At 38.8% G+C, this 13,282-nt stretch overlaps 1 long non-coding RNA gene across 1 annotated transcript in view; it reads right to left on the bottom strand.

Moving 5' to 3' along the window:
- Positions 1-653, bottom strand: part of LOC126988659 (uncharacterized) — a 5,837-nt gene extending 5,184 nt beyond the window's left edge. Inside the window, exon 1 of the long non-coding RNA XR_007742416.1 lies at positions 483-653. This is a non-coding gene — a long non-coding RNA (uncharacterized LOC126988659). The remainder of the gene's footprint in view (positions 1-482) is intronic.
- Positions 654-13,282: the final 12,629 nt, after the last annotated feature.

Below are 13,282 nucleotides of genomic sequence, written 5' to 3'. Positions count from 1 at the left end.
TCTCTCTCTCTCTCTCTCTCTCTCTCTCTCTCTCTCTCTTTATAAGTTATTTCAATTGTTTTAATAAGTTTTGTTATGTGAAAACTCTCTCTCTCTCTCTCTCTCTCTCTCTCTCTCTCTCTCTCTCTCTCTCTCTCTCTCTCTCTCTCTCTCTCTCTCTCTCTCAACTGCCACTGTTTATAAGTTATTTCAATTGTTTTAATAAGTTTTGTTATGTGAAAACTCTCTCTCTCTCTCTCTCTCTCTCTCTCTCTCTCTCTCTCTCTCTCTCTCTCTCTCTCTCTCTCTCTCTCTCTCTCTCTCTCTCTCTCTCTCTCTCTCTCTCTCTCTCTCTCAAAAAACAATAACTAGCACACAAAAAAGCAATATTCAAGCAACACACCTTGCAACACTGTATTCCTAGTAAGTTATTCCTCTCTGTGTTGCTCCAGGTAAGGAAACACACCTGAGAACACACGTACGAACACACGAGACATACTTACGTGTCCTACCTGGCGAGTAGCGTTGAAGGTAATGGCGGAGTGTGTGTGTGTGTGTGTGTGTGTGTGTGTGTGTGTGTGTGTGTGTGTGTGTGTGTGTGTGTGTGTGTGTGTGAAGTGAAGGGGGTAGAGCGTCGACCCACCTTGCTCTCTCTCTCTCTCACACACACACACACACACACACACACACACACACTTGTCGCACCTAGACTTGAGACGTGGCACTTAGACAACCGGTGTATGTATGTGTGTGTGTGTGTGTGTGTGTGTGTGGTACAATAGCAAGCGTTCACAACAACACACTGTCTCGCTCGTACGCCGGTCTTCGCGTTATAAGCCTTCCCCGACCCTTCACCCCCCTTTCCCCTCGCTCCCCTTACCTGTCCTTCTGTCCCCACCTGTCCCTCGCACCCGTTTTCACCCCTCTACCTGTTCCTCCTATCGCCCTGTCCTCACACCTGCTAAGATAGAAGATAAGAGGGATCATATCGAGGGGTCTGTTTCCAGTGTTGAGCGACCGTCCACGTGGTTTGGTATAGGTTATGTAAGTGGGGTTGTGGTACAGCTGGGCGTGACCTCGGTGCTCATCTCCGTCACACAGGTTGGGAGGTGGGGGTATTTTTTTGGGGGGGGATTTTGAAAGACGAAAGGAAGGGAAGGGAAGGGAAGGGAAGGGAAAGGAGAAGAAAGGAAATGGGAGGAGAGGAGAGGAAAGGAAGGGAAATTAAAGGAAGGGAAGAAGAGGAAAGGGAAGGAAAGGAAAGAAGAGGAGAGGAGAGGAAAGGAAAGGGAAGGAAAGGAGATGAAATGAAGGGCAAGGATAGAGAAGGAAGGGAAGGAGGGAGGGATAGGAAAGGAAGGGAAAGGAAGGAAAAGTGAGCAGAGGAAAAGAAAGGAAAGGAAAGGAAAAGAGGAAAATAGAGAAAGCAAGCAAGTTAAGAGGCAGCTGAAGTTAAAAGAAATAAGAAGAGAAAGGAAAGGAAAGGAAAGGAAAGGAAAGGAAAGCAAGCAAATGAAGCAGCTCGAGTTAACAAAAAAAAATACTTCGTCCTATTTGAAAGAAAGACGGAAGGAAAGGAAAGGAAAGGAAAGGAAAGGAAAGGAGAGGAAAGGGGAGAAATATACAGGAAAGAAAGGAAAGGAAAGGAAAGGAGAGGAGAGGAAAGGAAAGGAGAGGAAAGGAAAGGGAAGAAAAAGAAAGAGAAAGTAGGGAGAGGAAAAGAGAGGAAAGGAAAGGGAAGAAAAAGAAAGAGAAAGTAGGGAAAGGAAAGGAAAGGAGAGGAAAGGAAAGGAAAATATTGGAAAGTAAAGTAAAGTAAAGGAAAGGAGAGGAGAAGAGAGGAAAGGAAAGGAGAGGAAATGAAAGAAAGGAAAAGGAAAGGGGAGAAAAGGAAAGGAAAGGAAGGGATAAGAAAGGAACGCAAAGGAAAAGAAAGGAAAATAAAGAAAGAAAGCAAGAGGCAAGTACAGGAGACAACTTAAAGAAAAAGAAAAGAAAAAGAAAACAAGGAAAACAGACCCTCTCCCCCCCCCCCCCCCTTCCCGTTATGCCGTTGTTCAAGGGCAAAAAAGAAAAGAAAAAGAAAGTATTACAAAAAGAGAAAGAAAATGAAAAAAAAACCACTGTCGCTGCTCCCGGAAAAAAATCGAGTAGAAAAATATAAGTAGGAAAAATTTAGAATATGTTTGAGGCGATTGGTGGTAAATATCAGCTTGTAATTTTGCGTTTGTTGTGGAGGTGGTTTTGTAAATGGTGGTGGTTGTTGGGGTGGTTCTGTTAGTGGTGTCATTGTTGTTGTTGTTGTTGTTGTTGTTGTTGTTGTTGTTGTTGTTGTTGTTGTTGTTGTTGTTGTTGTCATTATTGTTTTTATTATTATTATTATTTTTTTTTTTCTTCTCTTTCTTCTTCTTCAACTCTTCTTCTTCGTCTTCTTCATCATCATCTTCTTCTTCTTCATCATCTTCTTAATACTACTAATGCTACTACTACTACTACTACTACTACTACTACTACTACTACTACTACTACTACTACTACTACTACTACTACTACTACTTTATCTCGCCCCCGTGGACTTTAAATGATGATGACATGATTGATACTATTACAATTATCATCCTTATTATTATTATTATTATTATTATTATTATTATTATTATTATTATTATTATTATTATTATTATTATTATTATTATTATTATTATTATTATTATTATTATTATTATTATTATATATTTTTTCTTACTATAGTTACTGCTGCTGATCTTCTTCTTCTTCTTCTTCTTCTTCTTCTTCTTCTTCTTCTTCTTCTTCTTCTTCTTCTTCTTCTTCTTCTTCTTCTTCTTCTTCTTCTTCTTCTTCTTCTTCTTCTTCTTCTTCTTCTTCTTCTTCTTCTTCTTCTTCTTCTTCTTCTTCTTCTTCTTCTTCTTCTTCTTCTTCTTCTTCTTCTTCTTCTTCTTCTTCTTCTTCTTCTTCTTCTTCTTCTTCTTCTTCTTCTTCTTCTTCTTCTTCTTCTTCTTCTTCTTCTTCTTCTTCTTCTTCTTCTTCTTCTTCTTCTTCTTCTTCTTCTTCTTCTTCTTCTTCTTCTTCTTCTTCTTCTTCTTCTTCTTCTTCTTCTTCTTCTTCTTCTTCTTCTTCTTCTTCTTCTTCTTCTTCTTTTTCTTCTTCTTCTTCTTCTTCTTCTTCTTCATCTTCTTCCTCTTCTTCTTCTTCCCCTTCCTTCTTCTTCTTCTTCTTCTTCTTCTTCTTCTTCTTCTTCTTCTTCTTCTTCTTCTTCTTCTTCTTCTTCTTCTTCTTCTTCTTCTTCTTCTTCTTCTTCTTCTTCTTCTTCTTCTTCTTCTTTTTCTTCTTCTTCTTCTTCTTCTTCTTCTTCTTCTTCTTCTTCTTCTTCTTCTTCTTCTTCTTCTTCTTCTTCTTCTTCTTCTTCTTCTTCTTCTTCTTCTTCTTCTTCTTCTTCTTCTTCTTCTTCTTCTTCTTCTTCTTCTTCTTCTTCTTCTTCTTCTTCTTCTTCTTCTTCTTCTTCTTCTTCTTCTTCTTCTTCTTCTTCTTCTTCTTCTTCTTCTTCTTCTTCTTCTTCTTCTTCTTCTTCTTCTTCTTCTTCTTCTTCTTCTTCTTCTTCTTCTTCTTCTTCTTCTTCTTCTTCTTCTTCTTCTTCTTCTTCTTCTTCTTCTTCTTCTTCTTCTTCTTCTTCTTCTTCTTCTTCTTCTTCTTCTTCTTCTTCTTCTTCTTCTTCTTCTTCTTCTTCTTCTTCTTCTTCTTCTTCTTCTTCTTCTTCTTCTTCTTCTTCTTCTTCTTCTTCTTCTTCTTCTTCTTCTTCTTCTTCTTCTTCTTCTTCTTCTTCTTCTTCTTCTTCTTCTTCTTCTTCTTCTTCTTCTTCTTCTTCTTCTTCTTCTTCTTCTTCTTCTTCTTCTTCTTCTTCTTCTTCTTCTTCTTCTTCTTCTTCTTCTTCTTCTTCTTCTTCTTCTTCTTCTTCTTCTTCTTCTTCTTCTTCTTCTTCTTCTTCTTCTTCTTCTTCTTCTTCTTCTTCTTCTTCTTCTTCTTCTTCTTCTTCTTCTTCTTCTTCTTCTTCTTCTTCTTCTTCTTCTTCTTCTTCTTCTTCTTCTTCTTCTTCTTCTTCTTCTTCTTCTTCTTCTTCTTCTTCTTCTTCTTCTTCTTCTTCTTCTTCTTCTTCTTCTTCTTCTTCTTCTTCTTCTTCTTCTTCTTCTTCTTCTTCTTCTTCTTCTTCTTCTTCTTCTTCTTCTTCTTCTTCTTCTTCTTCTTCTTCTTCTTCTTCTTCTTCTTCTTCTTCTTCTTCTTCTTCTTCTTCTTCTTCTTCTTCTTCTTCTTCTTCTTCTTCTTCTTCTTCTTCTTCTTCTTCTTCTTCTTCTTCTTCTTCTTCTTCTTCTTCTTCTTCTTCTTCTTCTTCTTCTTCTTCTTCTTCTTCTTCTTCTTCTTCTTCTTCCTTCTTCTTCTTCTTCTTCTTCTTCTTCTTCTTCTTCTTCTTCTTCTTCTTCTTCTTCTTCTTCTTCTTCTTCTTCTTCTTCTTCTTCTTCTTCTTCTTCTTCTTCTTCTTCTTCTTCTTCTTCTTCTTCTTCTTCTTCTTCTTCTTCTTCTTCTTCTTCTTCTTCTTCTTCTTCTTCTTCTTCTTCTTCTTCTTCTTCTTCTTCTTCTTCTTCTTCTTCTTCTTCTTCTTCTTCTTCTTCTTCTTCTTCTTCTTCTTCTTCTTCTTCTTCTTCTTCTTCTTCTTCTTCTTCTTCTTCTTCTTCTTCTTCTTCTTCTTCTTCTTCTTCTTCTTCTTCTTCTTCTTCTTCTTCTTCTTCTTCTTCTTCTTCTTCTTCTTCTTCTTCTTCTTCTTCTTCTTCTTCTTCTTCTTCTTCTTCTTCTTCTTCTTCTTCTTCTTCTTCTTCTTCTTCTTCTTCTTCTTCTTCTTCTTCTTCTTCTTCTTCTTCTTCTTCTTCTTCTTCTTCTTCTTCTTCTTCTTCTTCTTCTTCTTCTTCTTCTTCTTCTTCTTCTTCTTCTTCTTCTTCTTCTTCTTCTTCTTCTTCTTCTTCTTCTTCTTCTTCTTCTTCTTCTTCTTCTTCTTCTTCTTCTTCTTCTTCTTCTTCTTCTTCTTCTTCTTCTTCTTCTTCTTCTTCTTCTTCTTCTTCTTCTTCTTCTTCTTCTTCTTCTTCTTCTTCTTCTTCTTCTTCTTCTTCTTCTTCTTCTTCTTCTTCTTCTTCTTCTTCTTCTTCTTCTTCTTCTTCTTCTTCTTCTTCTTCTTCTTCTTCTTCTTCTTCTTCTTCTTATTCTTCTTCTTCTTCTTCTTCTTCTTCTTCTTCTTCTTCTTCTTCTTCTTCTTCTTCTTCTTCTTCTTCTTCTTCTTCTTCTTCTTCTTCTTCTTCTTCTTCTTCTTCTTCTTCTTCTTCTTCTTCTTCTTCTTCTTCTTCTTCTTCTTCTTCTTCTTCTTCTTCTTCTTCTTCTTCTTCTTCTTCTTCTTCTTCTTCTTCTTCTTCTTCTTCTTCTTCTTCTTCTTCTTCTTCTTCTTCTTCTTCTTCTTCTTCTTCTTCTTCTTCTTCTTCTTCTTCTTCTTCTTCTTCTTCTTCTTCTTCTTCTTCTTCTTCTTCTTCTTCTTCTTCTTCTTCTTCTTCTTCTTCTTCTTCTTCTTCTTCTTCTTCTTCTTCTTCTTCTTCTTCTTCTTCTTCTTCTTCTTCTTCTTCTTCTTCTTCTTCTTCTTCTTCTTCTTCTTCTTCTTCTTCTTCTTCTTCTTCTTCTTCTTCTTCTTCTTCTTCTTCTTCTTCTTCTTCTTCTTCTTCTTCTTCTTCTTCTTCTTCTTCTTCTTCTTCTTCTTCTTCTTCTTCTTCTTCTTCTTCTTCTTCTTCTTCTTCTTCTTCTTCTTCTTCTTCTTCTTCTTCTTCTTCTTCTTCTTCTTCTTCTTCTTCTTCTTCTTCTTCTTCTTCTTCTTCTTCTTCTTCTTCTTCTTCTTCTTCTTCTTCTTCTTCTTCTTCTTCTTCTTCTTCTTCTTCTTCTTCTTCTTCTTCTTCTTCTTCTTCTTCTTCTTCTTCTTCTTCTTCTTCTTCTTCTTCTTCTTCTTCTTATTCTTGTTCTTCTTTTTCTATTCTTCTTCTTCTATTCTTCTTCTTCTTCTTCTGTTCTTCTTCTTCTTCTTCTATTCTTCTTCTGTTCTTCTTCTTCTTCTATTCTTCTTCTTCTTCTATTCTTCTTCTGTTCTTCTTCTTCTTCTTCTATTCTTCTTCTGTTCTTCTTCTTCTTTTTCTTCTTCTTCTTCTTCTTCTTCTTCTTCTTCTTCTTCTTCTTCTTCTTCTTCTTCTTCTTCTTCTTCTTCTTCTTCTTCTTCTTCTTCTTCTTCTTCTTCTTCTTCTTCTTCTTCTTCTTCTTCTTCTTCTTCTTCTTCTTCTTCTTCTTCTTCTTCTTCTTCTTCTTCTTCTTCTTCTTCTTCTTCTTCTTCTTCTTCTTCTTCTTCTTCTTCTTCTTCTTCTTCTTCTTCTTCTTCTTCTTCTTCTTCTTCTTCTTCTTCTTCTTCTTCTTCTTCTTCTTCTTCTTCTTCTTCTTCTTCTTCTTCTTCTTCTTCTTCTTCTTCTTCTTCTTCTTCTTCTTCTTCTTCTTCTTCTTCTTCTTCTTCTTCTTCTTCTTCTTCTTCTTCTTCTTCTTCTTCTTCTTCTTCTTCTTCTTCTTCTTCTTCTTCTTCTTCTTCTTCTTCTTCTTCTTCTTCTTCTTCTTCTTCTTCTTCTTCTTCTTCTTCTTCTTCTTCTTCTTCTTCTTCTTCTTCTTCTTCTTCTTCTTCTTCTTCTTCTTCTTCTTCTTCTTCTTCTTCTTCTTCTTCTTCTTCTTATTATTATTATTATTATTATTATTAACATCATTAACATCATTATGAACTGGAACGATATATAAAAAAAAAAAAAAAAAGATACTAACACACAAATAAGTTAAATCCACGATAACTAGAAACAAAAATAACCATGAAAAACAAACAAGATTCTAGTGCATAAATAAATTAATCCAATACAACTGGTAAACAACAACAACAATGACATGTTTACAGTATTCCTCGAGCGGACAAGCAGCCTGGTAAATTCTGGAACAGCCTTCATTTGTCTGTATTTCCTCCTTCCTCCTTTTCTCTCCTTTCCATTCCTTCCTTTCTCTATCCTTTCCTTCCCATTCCTTCCTTTCTCTATCCTTTCCTTTCCTTCCTTTCTCTATCCTTTCCTTCCCATTCCTTCCTTTCTCTTTCCTTTCCTTCCTTTCTCTATCCTTTCCTTCCCATTCCTTCCTTTCTCTTTCCTTACGTTTCTTTCTCTATCCTTTCCTTCCCATTCCTTCCTTTCTCTATCCTTTCCTTCCCATTCCTTCCTTTCTCTATCCTTTCCTTCCCATTCCTTCCTTTCTCTTTCCTTTCCTTCCCATTCCTTCCTTTCTCTTTCCTTTCCTTTCCTTTCCTTCCTTTCTCTATCCTTTCCTTCCCATTCCTTCCTTTCTCTTTCCTTTCCTTTCCTTTCCTTCCTTTCTCTGCCCTTCCTTTCCTTTCCTTATCTTGCTTTATCTTTCCTTTCCTTCCCATTCCTTCCTTTCTCTTTCCTTTCCTTTCCTTTCCTTCCTTTCTCTATCCTTTCCTTCCCATTCCTTCCTTTCTCTTTCCTTTCCTTCCCATTCCTTCCTTTCTCTTTCCTTTCCTTCCCATTCCTTCCTTTCTCTATCCTTTCCTTCCCATTCCTTCCTTTCTCTCTCCTTTCCTTTCCTTTCCTTCCTTTCTCTATCCTTTCCTTCCCATTCCTTCCTTTCTCTTTCCTTTCCTTTCCTTTCCTTCCTTTCTCTATCCTTTCCTTCCCATTCCTTCCTTTCTCTTTCCTTTCGTTCCTTTCTCTATCCTTTCCTTTCCTTTCCTTCCGCTCTTCTAAAGGGAGGTATCAGGACGCCTCTCCATCCGAAACTGACCTATCTCTGCTGACCGCTCATACTAACTACCTTATACTGGTTAGCGTGGTTAGCGAGCTGTTTTGTTTCCTGTTTTTGTTGCCCTTGAACTGAGAGGACTTTTTTGTTTCTTGTTTTCATTGCCCTTGAACTGACAGGACTTTTTTGTTTCCTGTTTTTGTTGCCCTTGAACTGAGAGGATTTTTTTGGCTCCTGTTGTTGTTGCCCTTGAACCGCCTCCATTCCAGGACCATTATTAGTACCATCATTACTGTACCATAACTCTAAAAAAAGGCCTCTACCAACCCTGTCAAAGATGTTGGCGCGAGTCCGTATAGGGCCATATTTTAAAACATTTCGGCGCCCAAACTCACATATTTAACACGGCTTTCATAAGAGCTGGGATCATTTCCGTGGGTAGTTTTATGACCCTGGTGGTAGTCTGACCCTTCTTCTGTACCATGAACCTAAAGAGACTCATTAAAAGCTCATTGATCTCCTTTTTGGGTTTTGGAAAGAGTTCAAAACATTTCACCGCCCAAACTCACATATTCAACAAGGCTTTCATAAGAGCTGGGGTCATTTCCGTGGGTAGTTTTATGACCCTGGTGGTAGTCTGACCCTTCTTCTGTACCATGAACCTAAAGAGACTCATTAAAATCTCATTGATCTCCTTTTCGGCGCCCAAACTCACATATTTAACAAGGCTTTCATAAGAGCTGGGGTCATTTCCGTGGGTAGTTTTGTGACCCTGGTGTTAGTCTGACCCTTCTTCTGTACCATGAACCTAAGAAGACTCATTAAAATCTCATTGATCTCCTTTTCGGCGCCCAAACTCAGATATTAAACACGGCTTTAATAAGAGCTGGGGTCATTTCCGTGGGTAGTTTTATGACCATGGTGGTAGTCTGACCCTTTTTCTGTACCATGAACCTAAAGAGACTCATTAAAAGCTCATTGATCTCCTTTTCGGCGCCCAAACTCAGATATTAAACACGGCTTTAATAAGAGCTGGGGTCATTTCCGTGGGTAGTTTTATGACCATGGTGGTAGTCTGACCCTTCTTCTGTACCATGAACCTAAAGAGACTCATTAAAATCTCATTGATCTCCTTTTCGGCGCCCAAACTCACATATTAAACACGGCTTTCATAAGAGCTGGGGTCATTTCCGTGGGTAGGTTTATGACCCTGGTGGTAGTCTGACCCTTCTTCTGTACCATGAACCTAAAGAGACTCATTAAAATCTCATTGATCTCCATTTTTGGCCTTTGGAAAGAGTTGATATCAGACCCATACCGCATCAGAGCATGGCGTCACAGGTGCCAACACGATAGGTTCCCAGCGTCCCCCAACACGTGTACGAGGGAGACACACACCTGTACTCCTTCACCCTGCCCTGCCCCCCCCCCTTGAACACCTTTACCTTTACCTCCCTCCCTTCCGCCCCGCCTCAAGCCTCGCTCATGCTAACACAGACATCACACCCACCCACAACTCACACCTCACTCGCTTACTCATTCACTCGCTTACTCATTCTCTCGCTTACTCATTCTCTCTCTCTCTCTCTCTCTCTCTCTCTCTCTCTCTCTCTCTCTCTCTCTCTCTCTCTCTCTCTCTCTCTCTCTCTCTCTCTCTCTCTCTCTCTCTCTCTCTCTCTCTCTCTCTCTCTCTCTCTCTCTCTCTCTCTCTCTCTCTCTCTTCTATCTTCTTTTTTCTTTTTTTCTATCTTTTTTTTCTTTTCATTCATTCATTCATTCTTTCTTCTCTCTCTCTCTCTCTCTCTCTCTCTCTCTCTCTCTCTCTCTCTCTCTCTCTCTCTCTCTCTCTCTCTCTCTCTCTCTCTCTCTCTCTCTCTCTCTCTCTCTCTCTCTGTATGTGTGTATATATAATGTATGTATCTATATAACAAAATAGCACACCCTTGCACTAGCTAAAACACCAGAATGACCATCTTCACTAAAACGGAAGATTGGAAGCGTTTTTAACTGACCTATTATTGAAAAGTAGCTTAATACCCCTTCTTTCAACCTGTAACTAAAGTACCCTTACACAAACTCCCACTCTCCTCCCTTCCCAGTTTCCCATTTACTCCCCATCCCCGCTCATAACCCCCCTTCCCTCCAGCCCCACCTCACCCTCTTCCACTCCCTTCCCCCCCTACACCACTCCTCCCATTTCTCGTTGTAGAATAATAATTGAGGAAAGTCTAAGGGGAGACCACTGACTATTTCACCAGGTCTGAACAGGCAAGAAACACACACACACACACACACACACACACACACACACACACACACACACACACACACACACACACACACACACACAAACAGCTAAGCCAAAGACCAAAACAAATCTATCTTCGGGTTTTTTTATTTTTATTTTTATTATTATTTTTTTTTACAGCAGAGGAGGTAAAGGAAAATAAAAAGGAAAAAAAAAAACAGTAGAAGAAGAAGAAGGGGAAGAAAATCCAATCAGAGAGAGAGAGAGAGAGAGAGAGAGAGAAAAGGGTAGAGAGGTGCCTTGATAAATAACTCCCACGAAACTGTTCACGTCACAGGAAGGCGGACATACAGCCGAAAGGAAAACTCTACACCAAAAAGCCTCACAGAGCAACACTAGAGCCCATATATTCTCAACCATTACGGGACTCACACACCCACAGTTGACAAGGCTTTCGTGGACATTCTAGTATTTCCATGGGTAGTTTAATAAGCCTAGGGATGGATTGACAAGGCTTCTGTACCATGAACGTTAGAAACACTCCTGCGAACCCGATTAACTTCCTTTGAGGGCTTTGGAATTAGCTGTTGTGAGATTTAATAGCGACTGAGAATACTGGACACAGGAACAAACACCGCCATATCAGTTTTAATATAGTCTCCCATAGAGCTACACAGTTCTTTGTAGCTCCATACCCACCCCACAGACACCCTCGTGCGCTAGCTTGGTGCTTCTCTCTCTCTCTCTCTCTCTCTCTCTCTCTCTCTCTCTCTCTCTCTCTCTCTCTCTCTCTCTCTCTCTCTCTCTCTTGTACAGTATAGAAAGCAGCTCAAGGATAAAAATAAATAAAAGCAAGCAAATAACAAAATAAGAAAAAAAAGTCCATTGAAAAGCCCTCTTAGAACACCCTCGGGAAAAAAAAGGAAAAAAAGAAAAAAAGAAAAGACAAGAAAAGAAAGTCAACAAAATAAAAATAAAAACAAAACATAAAGAAAAGTCCGCTCAAAAGCCCTCTCAGAAAACTCCTTGAACAAAAAAAAAAAAAAAACTCTATAACAACAACAACAACAAGAACAACAACAACAAAAAGAAAAAGACCGCTGAAAAGCCCTCTCAGAAAACTCCTTGAACAAAACAAAACACAACAAAACAAAATAGAAAAAGAAAATATAAAGAAAATATAAAAACAACAACTCTATAACAACAACAACAAAAGTCCGCTCAAAAGCCCTCTCAAAACACCCTGAACAAAACAAAACAAAAAAAGAAAAAGAAAAAAAAAGGAAAATAGAAGAAAAACAAACACCCTTTAAGCACGTTCCCTCCTAACATAACCCCTTTCTTTTGCCCTTTCCTTCCCCTCCTCATCTTCCCCCTCTCTCCCCTTTCTCTTGATTCACACAGCAGCCAATCCCCCCCCTCGCCGCCCCTCCCTCACTCACCCCACCCCGATACACAGTTCCCCCTCTCCCTCACCCCCCGACCCCCACCAACACATTTCCCTCTTGCCATATTCAACACATACCCCGTTGCCACGTTCCAACCTCCTTCCCGCCCCCCCTCGCCCCCTCCCCCCCCCCCCCACATCCTCTCTCACACGTGTTTTCCTTTGCCACGTGTTGCTCTGTGGACGTGGTAAACCTGTTGCTAACCCCCCCCTCTCTCTCCTCCCCCCTCCCCTCCCCTCACACACGCTCCCTTTTCTCCCCTTCCCTCATTCAACAACCCCCTGCTGTGTCCCTCCCCCAGTGTATAGGTTCATGTTTCCTCCTCTTCTTCCTCCTCTTCCTCTTCCTCCTCTTCTTCAGTCTTGTCTTCCTCCACTTTCCAGTCTCCCCTTGTTCTTATAATAACGCCTAATTTTCCTTTCCTTCAGTCCCTCTATTTTTATGATCTGTTTTCTCTCTACTTCGTTCTTCTTCTCTTTCCTTCCTTTCTATCATCTCTATTCTCTCCCGTTTTCTTTCTCCTTTTTTCTTCTTTCTTCTTCTGTTTTTCCATTTTTATCATCTTCTATATTTCTCTCTCTCTCTCGTTCTCCTTCTCCTTCCCTCTCCTCCTCTGTCTCTCCCTTTCTATCTTCTATGTTCTTTGTCATCTTCCTTCTCCTTCTCTCTCATTGGTTTCCCTTTATTTATCTCTTTCTCGGCGTCTCAGGGGTTTCGGAGCTGATGAAATACAACAACAACAACGATAATAATAATAATAATAATAATAATAATAATAATAATAATAATAATAATAATAATAATAATAATAGGAAGCTCAAGAATTATACATGTCCTTTATATGTTAGTGCTTGTGTGTGTGTGTGTGTGTGTGTGTGTGTGTGTGTGTGTGTGTGTGTGAGTGTTTGTGAGAGAGAGAGAGAGAGAGGTGGGGGAGTGCGCATATCTTCCATGCAAGTGGTTGGTGATAAAGCGCATCTGTGTGTGTGTGTGTGTGTGTGTGTGTGTGAGAGAGAGAGAGAGATGGTATCGCATCCTTCAAACATATTAAAAGAAAACGAGCGTAGTGTTTATACATATATTACTTGAGAAAAAATTCGTAAGTCATTGTATGAAAAATGATGAAGATGATGATGATAATGATGTGATGATGATGATGAAAAGGATATAAAAAGAATGAATACTACTACTACTACTACTACTACTACTACTACTACTACTACTACTACTATTACTACTACTAACAAAAATAACCGAATAAAAAAGAATAAAATAAAAAAATACAAAAAAAAAAGGTTCTTGTTTATGAATTTACGTTATTTATGATTCCTGTTGATTCGTGTTTGCATATTTTTCTTTTTTTTTTGTATTTTTCTCCTTTCCCTTTTCGCCTTTCTCGGTGTTTAACATTGGGATATTATAACTCTCTCTCTCTCTCTCTCTCTCTCTCTCTCTCTCTCTCTCTCTCTCTCTCTCTCTCTCTTAAAATCCTTATTAACTAAAACTATAAAATATACAACGACTCTCTCTCTCTCTCTCTCTCTCTGTCTCTCTCTCTCTCTCTCTCTCTCTCTCTCTCTCTCTCTCTCTCTCTCTCTCTCTCTCTCTCTCTCTCTCTCTCTCTCTCTCTCTCTCTCTTAAAATCCTTATTAACTAAAAACTATAAAATATGCAACGACTCTCTCTCTCTCTCTCTCTCTCTCTCTCTCTCTCTCTCTCTCTCTCTCTCTCTCTC

The sequence above is a fragment of the Eriocheir sinensis genome, chromosome 70, assembly GCF_024679095.1.
Source record: "Eriocheir sinensis breed Jianghai 21 chromosome 70, ASM2467909v1, whole genome shotgun sequence".
NCBI classification, from domain to species: domain Eukaryota; kingdom Metazoa; phylum Arthropoda; class Malacostraca; order Decapoda; family Varunidae; genus Eriocheir; species Eriocheir sinensis.
Note: the sequence above shows the minus strand (reverse complement) of the source record. Positions and strands in the feature narration are given on the sequence as shown.